Source organism: Numenius arquata, chromosome 7 (assembly GCF_964106895.1).
Source record: "Numenius arquata chromosome 7, bNumArq3.hap1.1, whole genome shotgun sequence".
NCBI lineage: Eukaryota > Metazoa > Chordata > Aves > Charadriiformes > Scolopacidae > Numenius > Numenius arquata.
The window spans coordinates 57,329,676-57,340,930 of NC_133582.1; positions in this window are offsets into that span (position 1 = coordinate 57,329,676).

Below are 11,255 nucleotides of genomic sequence, written 5' to 3' on the forward strand. Positions count from 1 at the left end.
TTTCATTCTCCACTCTGTATTATTTTTGTTTCAAAGTGTGCAATCAAAAGACAGATATGATTTCCTTTCAAACTTATCGGTTTCTTTTTTTTTTTTTCCAAAAATAAACACTGATAAAAAACTGTATTGTCTGGCTCTGTGTATGAAAATGCACAAATTTTAATCAGTCACATTTAATCTTAAAAATTGGGAGAACATTATTTGGTTAAAAAAAATCTGTTCATAATATTTAACATTAAAACAATCTTTCTGTGGACTCTTTGAATGTAAAAATCTTCTATGGCCATTTAACAGATGGTGCTTATTAATGGTCCAAGCCAGGTTCTTATTTAACAATTCTCAAGTTGTACACTGCAGAATAAGTGTATATTTGGGAAGTTTTACAAGCTAGTAAGACACCACAATTTTTTTTTCTTTTCATTAATGATGATCAAGTGGTAAAAATAACCTGCAGTTTCATCTTTCCTATAGAGCCATCAGAGTCCTGCACTTTATCCACAAATTCTTATAGAATGTATCAGGAAATATATGGTAAGCAATTTACCTTTTGACATACAGTCCATGAATCACATGTTCTTAATCTTTCAGACTATATTGGAATACTATGGGCAAGATTCCATCATGGGATTCTGCTGTTCTTAAATCATTAACTTTTACAACCCATTTGCACCCAAAGAAAAGATTTCACAACAAGAGAGTAATAAAAAGTCCTGCCTGATAAGGTCTCACATAAGCTCTCTTTGGCCTTCTCTTTATCTCATTCCATTTTGCATTTTCATTCCAAAAGATTCATCATGAAGTTCTTAGCAGAGATCTTCCTTGATTGTTGATGCAGAACCGTTTGAAAATCACTGCTACGGCTTGACTTACTGAATCCGAAATTTTATCAACAACATTTAACAATTTTTCCTCAAAGTCACTTTCAAGAATTCTCTTTAAAATTTGCTACATGTAAGAAAGATAGATACCTTCTTTTTTTTTTGGTGATATCTATATGGTGGTACAGTTAAAAAACATTGCAGTAACGACCTAGCTGTTTCAAGTTTAGTTCTGTGATCGTGAAAATATCAGAACGATGAGATCAGAGACCATTTATTCTTAAATTCTCTGATCTTAAAGGTGCTTCTTGTAAGAGGAGAGATGATGAATAAAGGAGTTAGCAGGGAGAGAGGTGACAGGATGTTGCCCCTAGGCATATCAGTCCAGTGGACCTACAGATATCCTAGTTTTTTATTTTAACAGACATTATAGTTCAATCATTCAATCAATTTTATGAGGGAAAGATTATTCCCAAGTGCCAAACACTTATCCATTTTTAATTTTTTCTCCAGCTACTTGTTAAAGATGGCAAAGTGCAAAAGACTGAGATAATGGACCAAAATTTAACCAAAATTCTTTTCAAAGCAAATTTTCACTATGCGCTAGTAAAGTTGCCCTGCCTGTTCTGTATTTGACTCCTAGAAATAAGAATGGTGAAAAAGACCCACGCATCTTGCTCATGACTCGTCTACAGTCAGTGAAGTTTGACTGTAGAAACAATATGCACATTTAATAAGACTTTACAGTTAGCAATAGAGATAATAACTCCTAGTTTGTCTTTTCATGCAGAACTACTTAAAGGGGTAAAAATTTGACACACTTCCATTAAGATGGCTTCATGCAATTTTGCTGGACATGCTATAGAAAGACCACGGGGCCCATCCCTAAGTCTAGCATATTTGAGGGAACGTGAGGAAGGCCAGTAGGACCTTTGTCCAACAGCAGTGACTTAACCGAAAGTGCCACCTGAGTTAGCTATGGTCCCTTCTTTGGCCATGACTGGCCTTTTGTGGGGGAGATATGCAGGAAAGCGGTGTTAGAAATATGTCAACCTTGAATTTTCTTATAGAATAAAATTACTCTGTGACTCAGCTCTGAATGCTTCAATCTGACCTATACAACCTGCCTTCTGTTTCATCCTGGTACATGTGAACTCACAGGGGTCTATCCAAGGATCCAGACAAAAGGCATTACACAAGTACATCCAACTAGTTTTTTTTCTATATGGAGAGTCTCCAACATGCAGCGTTGCAGTGGGTAGGACATGGGCCATTGCTCTTGTATCTACAGTGGAAAATCTTACGTTTCCCAAAGATTCAATGAAAAAAATAGTACTGCTTAAACTGCAGTCATTTTAAGAACGATAGATCTTCTTATGTTTGTTTCAGAGTTAAAAAGGAAAGACAAACATGCTACAATTTTCTTAGTTTTCACCTGAAATATATACTAGAAGCATGTAAATGTTTTGAAAAAGTGCAATGCAGAGGCAGATCAGATAAGTTTTCACACAAATTAGACCACTAAATAGCCTAGACTTATTATGATAAGAATATATAGAAGTTGACTTTCTCAATAATATCCTATCGTATGGGCAGATCACTAAGTCCAGGGGCTTCTTAAAAAGCGTTTCAAACACCTTAAAAAGAACCTAATAATTGTCTAAGTTCTCCTACTTGCTTGTTTAGAAAATTAAACGTGAATAAACTAGAAATAATCTGTTAATCTGCCATCATTATTTCATTACTTCCAAGTTGATGAAAACTGCCCCCAGCTCAGGGGCAAATTATTTTATAATGAATGGAAATCAATTTTCCTTAGACATCACTAGAAAGAAACTTAGCCAGATGCTGATTGTTTTGATAGCGTGGTAGCACTCAGAGGCAGCGGGAGATAGTATATGTCATTAAGACATTATCAACTGCCGAAGTCAAAAGGGTCTGACACTTGCGGTCTAGACTACAAAGACCCTTGAGAAGTTTATTTATTCAGTTTTTTAGTAATAGTAACAAATCTGTTGCTCTCTCCTTTCCAGCAGCCTTGGAATCAAAACCACCCAATCCAAGTTCAGTCATTTGTTTGGAAATAGAACCGACATTTGAATAACACCCTTCAAAATACCTAACAGATTTCTGCTAGTAAATCACTGTAGTCCTCCTGACCTTGACCTTTATCTCCTTCCTGAAGAAGTATAGCATTAATCAAGAAAGGACTGTTCAACACATTCCACTGCGAGAGTCTTGTTGCTACAGTATTAACCTGGAGGTGTTCAGTGGAAAATTATAAGGAATCCTTAGTGTTGGAAGGTATCCTATTCTCATGATGCATTTCCTTTCCCGTAGGCCAGGCAAGGGGCTTTGATTTTAAGTTCACTGACATACATATAAACATCGCTCCAGGCTAAAACTGAAAATTCTCTAGAGATTTATGAGTTAAGCAGACATTCTGTCACTGGATTTGTTAATTTTGCCTGAACGTCGCCCCCACAACAAAAAGCGTGCCCATGCATCTTTCTGAAAGACATCCGGCCTTTCAGCTCACTCAGCGTATGAGTTATGTGGACTGACACACTAGAAAAGTGTGATTTACAAGTGGTGTTGCCTTCCTAGTTAATATTCAAACATCTACCTTCCTCAGCACTTCCATGATAAGAAAATACTCTTCATTCTTAATTAATGCTCATCCAGCTCCGTGTCATGAAAATAACTAGTCTCTACTAATTGCTGAGAAAAATCTCTACAAACACTAGACTGTAACTCCATTTTGGGAGTTTGTTTTTTCTTAACTCACTTTGGTTTGACAACATATTCTAGTGAAGGAGGTAATGTTACATTACCTAGCTGGAGTTTCAAGCATTCTTAATGCCTCTACACAACCACAAAGAAATACAGAGGATGTCTTAATATAAAGGAGAACCAGGACCGCTGACTTTAATAGGGCTGTTTGTGGAATATAGTACTTCATGAACGGAAAGGAAATAAAAAAGTTCAGCTCCCTGAAAAAAAAAAGCCTAAATCAGAATACACTGCAACAATAATATAGTTCTATTTACTAAACCACAAAGACAATCGCTGTCAAAAAGTGAGCTTTGTTATCATTTACTTAAGTTAAAAATGTGGTATCACCTAAAAATGTTTTGTTTAACACTTAGTCTATTTCTTGTCCCCTGGCCTGCTTCAGTAGCTGTGTAATAGTGTATTATTGTCCCATTTTTTAAACCTTTAGCTGTTCTGAACTATACTTAGTACAGCACACTTGCTTTTTGATACAGAAATATTTTAAATCTCTTTTTAGAATGACTGGATGCATCAATTTTTAATTTTGACTACTGAGAGGAAAAGTCATGCTCTAACTTGATCTAGTAGTTCCACACTTGGTTTGTTTTGTTAGCCCCAGTGAGAAGTGACTTAGTGAGGAAATTGCAAAGATACTTAGTAAAATCATGAACCAGTCCGTGAAGTCCGATGCTTTGGTGGGCTAAAGAAGAGCTAACCAGGTGCATTCATTAAAGTTCTTTTGTATGAAACTGTGGAGAGTTGAGGGCCTAAGGAGAAAAGTACTTGTCTGGCCCTACCACAAGAACAGCCACTGAGAAACAGAGGGACTATGCAGAGCTTTAAAACAGACTCTGTAGCACAAAGACTTTCTTTTAATTGCAGCTGAAGCAAGTTTAAACATCTGTTGCTTGTTAGATTATTATTTTATTTATTTACTTATTTATTTATTCATTTATTTTTGGGATGGGTTGAAGAAAGCTTTTTTAGATTCCCTATGGCCATTAAGCTGGGATAGAGAACAGAGGTCTGAGGGTTTCTAAAATGTAAAGTTGCAAAGATTCTGGTTTTAGCAAGGATCACTTTTTTTTTTTTTTTTTCCACTGAAAAAGCCTGCTGAAACTTTTGCTTTTGTAGATCTTTATTGCAATTTTTAGGATGGTAGCCAGAACAGCTTATAGCAGCAGGGAACAGGTTGTATCACTGCGCTGCATCTTTTGTTTTCAGATATTGAAATGTCTGAATCTGGGTGTGTCTAGAAGAGGAGAAAGAAGAGAAGATGGATCAGAAAAAGGGAGCAAAATGACATGTGGAGAACAGCATGTGCTACATGTCCCTCACTTTCTTCTCAGCACAACTCTTCATGAGACCTTAAGAGGCTTGTTCCACCTGCAGATTGCCAAACCAAACATTAGCCAATGCACATGCTACCCTGGGGATTTAATAGACTGCTAAGTCTAAGTTCACATGGTAGATAACCATTTCTGACTGTCCCTGCGTCTTCTCTTCCCGTGCAAAGGGAAAAATGCACAGCACAGTGTGTCTGTACCATCCACACATTCCAATACAGAACCAGAGACTTCAGAACCTGACATCTTCACAGAAACTCGTGTTTCACTATATTGGTCATATCTTCTGGTGGGCAACCGCAGCCTTCTCTTTCCGAGAAGAAAAATACTGCCTAAGCTGAAAAGGTTCACATACAGATTTCTTAGAAAGCTACCAGTCTACCACACAACCGGACTTCCTTGTTGAAGAATTTGGCTCAAAATCCTGCTTACAACCTACATAAATTCTATCAGTAGGTTCCCTCCTTTACAAAATTACACTAATCTGATTTTGTGAACAAGACCATTAAGAATACAGGTGGTAAGTTATCCATAAAACCTCTTTTAGGTGCTCTGCAACTATTGTCCCCACATTTTCTTTTGAACTTTTTGTAATCAGTTATGAATCTTGACACTTCTGCCAGCAGAAAATGTTTGCAATACCCTTTGCCAAGAATAAAGTAAATATTAAGATAGATTTCAATTTTTATTTGCTTAATTATATACTTTTTTGCATACTTCTTCCATAAAAGCCCTCATTAGACAGACCATTCAAGCCACTGTCTGAATACTTAAGAATGCAGTAATTTGTGGTACTCTTTATCTACTCAAATACTACACCTCCTTGCAAATCTGCCTCCTCCTGCCTTCCACTTTGAAACTTCTGGCTCTGGCAAAATCTAAATCCTCTTTCCCATGGTGTCTCAGTGACCAAACTCTTTTCTTTCCAGTAGTTAGGTTACTTGTGCCACAATTCTGTTCCAACATAAAATAAAAAATAATAATAATAATAAAAAAAAGTAAAAATAAAATAAAATAAAATAAAATAAAATAAAGGACAGGGAAAGGGAAAAGGGAAGGGAAGGGAAGGGAAGGGAAGGGAAGGGAAGGGAAGGGAAGGGAAGGGAAGGGAAGGGAAGGGAAGGGAAGGGAAGGGAAGGGAAGGGAAGGGAAGGGAAGGGAAGGGAAGGGAAGGGAAAAGGATGCATTAATTCATGCTCTGAAGTGTTCAGTACTGGAGAAAATGATGTATGTGGAAACACAAGAGCACTAGCACAGGTAAGTGTCAGGAAGAATTTTTAAAGTAAGATGAGTTGGACTGCATTACTCAGAAAAGCAGTAGCAGGATACAGAGCATTTTTCATTAAGTAGTTGGTTTGCATCCAGCTAGATTAGTATGTTGGAAAATGGTTAACCTTTGATGGTTGCTCAGTGGTATATGTTAAACAGGCTGAGTCTCTATATAATTGCTGGATGACAGGTAGCCACGTTGCCGCAGTTGGGAAAAATCTAACCCTGATTTTTCTAAAAACTGAACAGGATCAAAGGACTGACCCTTTCCAATCTGACATTTTCATGCTAGAACTGGACAAGCCATTAAAGGATGAGGCAAAGGATTAGGACAGGACTACCATTTTCATCATCCTGCAGGTTTTGCTCACTATAAAGCAATTGTTAAGAAAGAGAAAAAAGATTCACAAACCCTTCCACAAGGCAGTGCTCTACATTTTAGAGCACTTCCCTCACAAACTGCCAAAAAGGTTAGAATAAAACACTAAAAATTCGAAAGGAGAAAAATGAACCATCTCCACATGATTGTTTTGTCTAATGTGCACCATACATAACCACAATAAAGTCTAAGTCCAATTTTTGTGCTGGATAGTATCTTCTCTTACCTACTGCAATTTCAGCCCCTGATGGTATAGTTAGGACCCGTCTTCATTTGATAAGTAAAAACTGACATGGATGAAATCCCTCCTATATGAACTCTGGCAAACTGGGTTCATGTATGTTCTTTAATGAATAATATTCCTAGCATTCTAACGGTGAGGACCATCAATGTAACATGAGATGCAGAAACAATACTTTCACTTTAGTAATAAATAATAAAGCTTATCCTCCTATTCATACCAAATCTGAAAATTTTCCTTGGTGTTGATTCTCTGCATCACTTTTAAGTTTGGTGAATTGTTTCACATTCCTTCACAAATATGCCATGGAGATAACACACAACATGGTAAAGCAATAAAACATGGCATGCTAATATGCACACATCAAAATTAAAACAAACTTGTGGCTTAATACCACATATTTAACCAGTTCATAGACTATCTCTGCTTTGAATTGTTTTGGGAAAAGGAAACTACCATTAGTCTTTCCTCAGAGGTAACTGTTTCTCCAGTCATGATTGGACAACTCTCAAAAAGGAATAAATTAAACATTTCTTTTTTTACTGAGATGATAGGGTAATATCCTCATGGCTGGTGCCTGCTGTTAAGTCACAGTGACAGTGGAAAACAGCCTCTGGGACTTCTGTCCCTCAACTACCACATTTAGTTTTTGTTAGGGTCACCATACAATGCACTCTGACAGTTGAACACCCTAAAACACAATCCCTACAAATCCCCACAATAAATGGTGATGTTGAAGCTGAGCAGATAGGCCTACCCAACCTTGGCTTTATTTAACATCTGACCAATGTAGCTAGAACCTACGAAGACCCTCCCGCACCCAAGTGTTTATTTCTAATGAAAAATTACATGATGTCTCTACCTCATCACCCACCTACCAAAGCACTCCCCAAAGCAGCAGAAAACATTCTGCAAGTCTTTAAACTTTCTGAATCTCACAAAAACTCCTGCAGTCGTGGACTCCCACTCTCATGAGTTACTGGATTAGATACTAAGAGGTAATTCTCTTATCTTTACTTTGTGTACACAAAATACTCATAAGCTCTTGAACCAACCTTCCATACCCCAGAGAAATAACCTGAAGGATTATTGAGTAGAGAACAGATGAACACTCCAGAGAGAATATAACATTTTAGGGTGAAGCTTTAAAATGTGTGTCAAGCATCAAATGAAAACTGCCAATTTTTTTCCCAGCACTTGCACAGAACATAAGCAAGATGCTTATCAAGTATTCATAAGATGCATCAAGTATTCATAGAGGCTAGAAGACATTTATCTACCAGAACCATGTGTAAAACAGAGGTGTGACATAAAACACGTGATACAACATGTGAAACTCAACATATGTTTTTCAACACTTACCTACCATGACGTGCAAGTATGAAAACACTCCATTATGTTCAGAGACCACATTTCCTTTACATTTGTAGCATTCATATTCTCTATTTACGCTTCAACTATTAACAAACCAAAAAGCATGGAACACTTCTACCTTACAGATTGTTACACCATTTTGTCAAAAATCAAAACCATACATCTGAAATATTTCGCAGAACCACATATGAAGACAATAGCACTGAGAATTCCCCTAAGGGATCTGATCTATAGGTGATTCTATGCACACCGTATATCAGGCATGTAAGCACTCTTTGATATTTGATAGTCAACTATTTACATCATTTAAGTTATGCACGTGCTTAACTCCCTTGCTAAATACATGCTGTTTTGATCTTAGTTCCACATTGCAATAGGAGCAAATCAATAGCATAACACTTCATGTAAAGTATTCCACACATCTATAGCATCTTTCATCAAAGAATCTCAGAGCAAGAAATAACCCTTTGCAACCATATTTGTAAAAATACAAACATAAAAATAAGATAAGATTTCCCCAAAGGTGATAATTATGATTCGGAGGGAAAATAGCTTTTGCTTTTTTTCACATTCCACTATCTATTATGCTGCCTCAAGCTCTATGTTCCCTATGACACGATACTGGCTTGGCAACCACGGTCACCACAGAGCAAATACTCTGAGGCAGCTGCTGTGCAACAAAGACTGAAAGAGTGAAGATGTAAGTCAGTCCAAAAGGACCATGAGGAGGGTCAATCAGGTCTCAGCCGCAGGCAACAAGCAAAAGATTGTGAAGAGCATAAAAGAAAATGGTCACACGATTATTTTTTCTAGTGATCAATCAGAACTGGAATAAAATAATCTGGAAACAAAATACCTACCCAGACTATGCTTTCTCAGTATTTTTTTCATATCTAGATGTAGAAATGATGATGAAGCCTGAGACTTCGAGATCTCGTGTAAACTGCTACAAATAACAATAGACGTGCAAGATAAAACCAAGAAATACTGTCTTATTGAGGGCTTTCTAATCTCTCTAGATAAGCAAAAAAGCCGTGTCTGTCTCTGTGAACAATGACTTCAACAATTAAAGACAGTTATTGGTGACTTAAAGAAAGCCAAGCCTGCTATCCTACTTGAACTGAAAAACTCTCTAAGGAGAACTGACATTCCACTTGCTTACTTACAGCCTGGATGTTCATTTTATGGCTTGCCACCACTGAAGTAATAGCTTATATATCTGGATAAAATTAGTGAAATACAATCCTGGAAACACAAGGTTCTGGCTACAAGCCGGCATCCCTGCTCAGAATGCTGCAGATGCCGTGTTAGCTGCAAGAATGGCTCTCAAGATTTTAAATATTTTTAGCTTTACATTGTCTTTTATAGATCTTGCACTTCCATAGTAGGAAGTATTGTAATTTTTTTAAATTTTGCTTTTACAATTTACTTTAATTTGCAAAATGTTCCTTGATTGCATGCATTTCCCTTGAAAACACACAACAGTGAACTTTGCTGCTGGTCAAGAAAAGGTACATTAATCTTATTTTGCTTGCATTAAAAACAAAATTCTTCAAGAGCTTACAAATGACTCTGAAAAAAGGACAGACAATTAATTTATACCATATCTATAGAAGACTCAAATACAATTTTTAATTAAGAAATCTTACTCTTTTACTCATTTTTCACAAAAACTTTTCAGTGTGACTTCTACCACTCCGATAACTTAATGTTCTCTCGAAACGCTATTAGGAGTTTCAGTCATAGAAACGGATGGATTTTTTTTTTCCAGCAGTTAACTTTTCAGGTGAATTTCACTTCTGTAATTTGATTCCAATTTGTACGTATCTTCTTTCTTCAATAAAAAAGAAAAAAAACCTCCACTTTTCTTTTCAAACATATGATTGGCATATTTACTGCATAATTGCAAACTACTACTGTGGTTTCAGATGTTATACCCCTGCACAGAAATGATGGATTAGCCTGCTCTTTACTTGCTTTGAGGCAAAAATGTTGCCTCTGTCCCTCTTTATCCAATTGAAAACTGTTCTCTCAATGTGTGAATTACCTCACTTTAAATGTTTATATATGAGCATGCACGTATATGCACAGTAAACAAATATTAGATTGAGTCAACAAAAAATGCAAAATGGAATGAAGCTGAAGAAAATTATGTATTCACAAAATGCCACTGGGTTTCACTGCATGTTACTATCAAGTGAATATTAAAAAGATGTAAAAACAAAAATTCTGATTTTCTTAACTTATGTCAAGACACGGCATAAATTGATAAGGATGTTAAATATGGTCTTCCTTCTGTGTCATTGTCTAAGAAAACAGAAAATAAAAGGAGAAATAGGAGTAACAAGCTCAGGCTAACCAAGACCTCAAGAATCCATACTGAAGGGCTTCCTGAAGAACTAACAGGTGCTATCAACATAAAACAAGAATATTTTGACTCCATAGGGCCTGTGGAAAGCATGAAAACTTCTGAAGCATCTGACATTCAAGTGCAGCCAAAAGCAGCTTCAATGTGCTGTTCGGATGGATCATCAAATCTCACCATAAATATACAACATATTTGAGGACACTGAAGTCTGCATCCATCAAAGTTATCATCAAACATAGTTTCTTCTGGACAGATCAAGCCTTGTCCACCTAGCGGAATAAGGAAAGTAGGCTTCAGAACAGGAACAGAAACAATTTTGGTATGTGATCCTCTTTCCTCAATCTCTCTTGCCTTTTCATCTTTCACAGAAGAAATTAATATGTGTGAAAGAAATGAAGTGGGGAAACACTGGCCGGGCAAGGCACTAGGCAAAACAGACTGCCAGAGTGGGGGAAGAAGCGCAAAACCACAATGTCAGGCAGGAAGGGGAAAATAGTTCCAAAGGTTGTCTTTCTGTTTGGGGCCATCCTACTTACCTGCCCCTCAGAACCAAGGTACTGTGGGAGGAGCCATAGGAACTAAAAAGACCTTACTTTGCTCCTTATAATAATGCAAACAAGTAAAAAGTCTGGAAAATCAGCTACAGTTGACTAGCTTAAACTCTGTGCTCTTTATGAATGGAAGT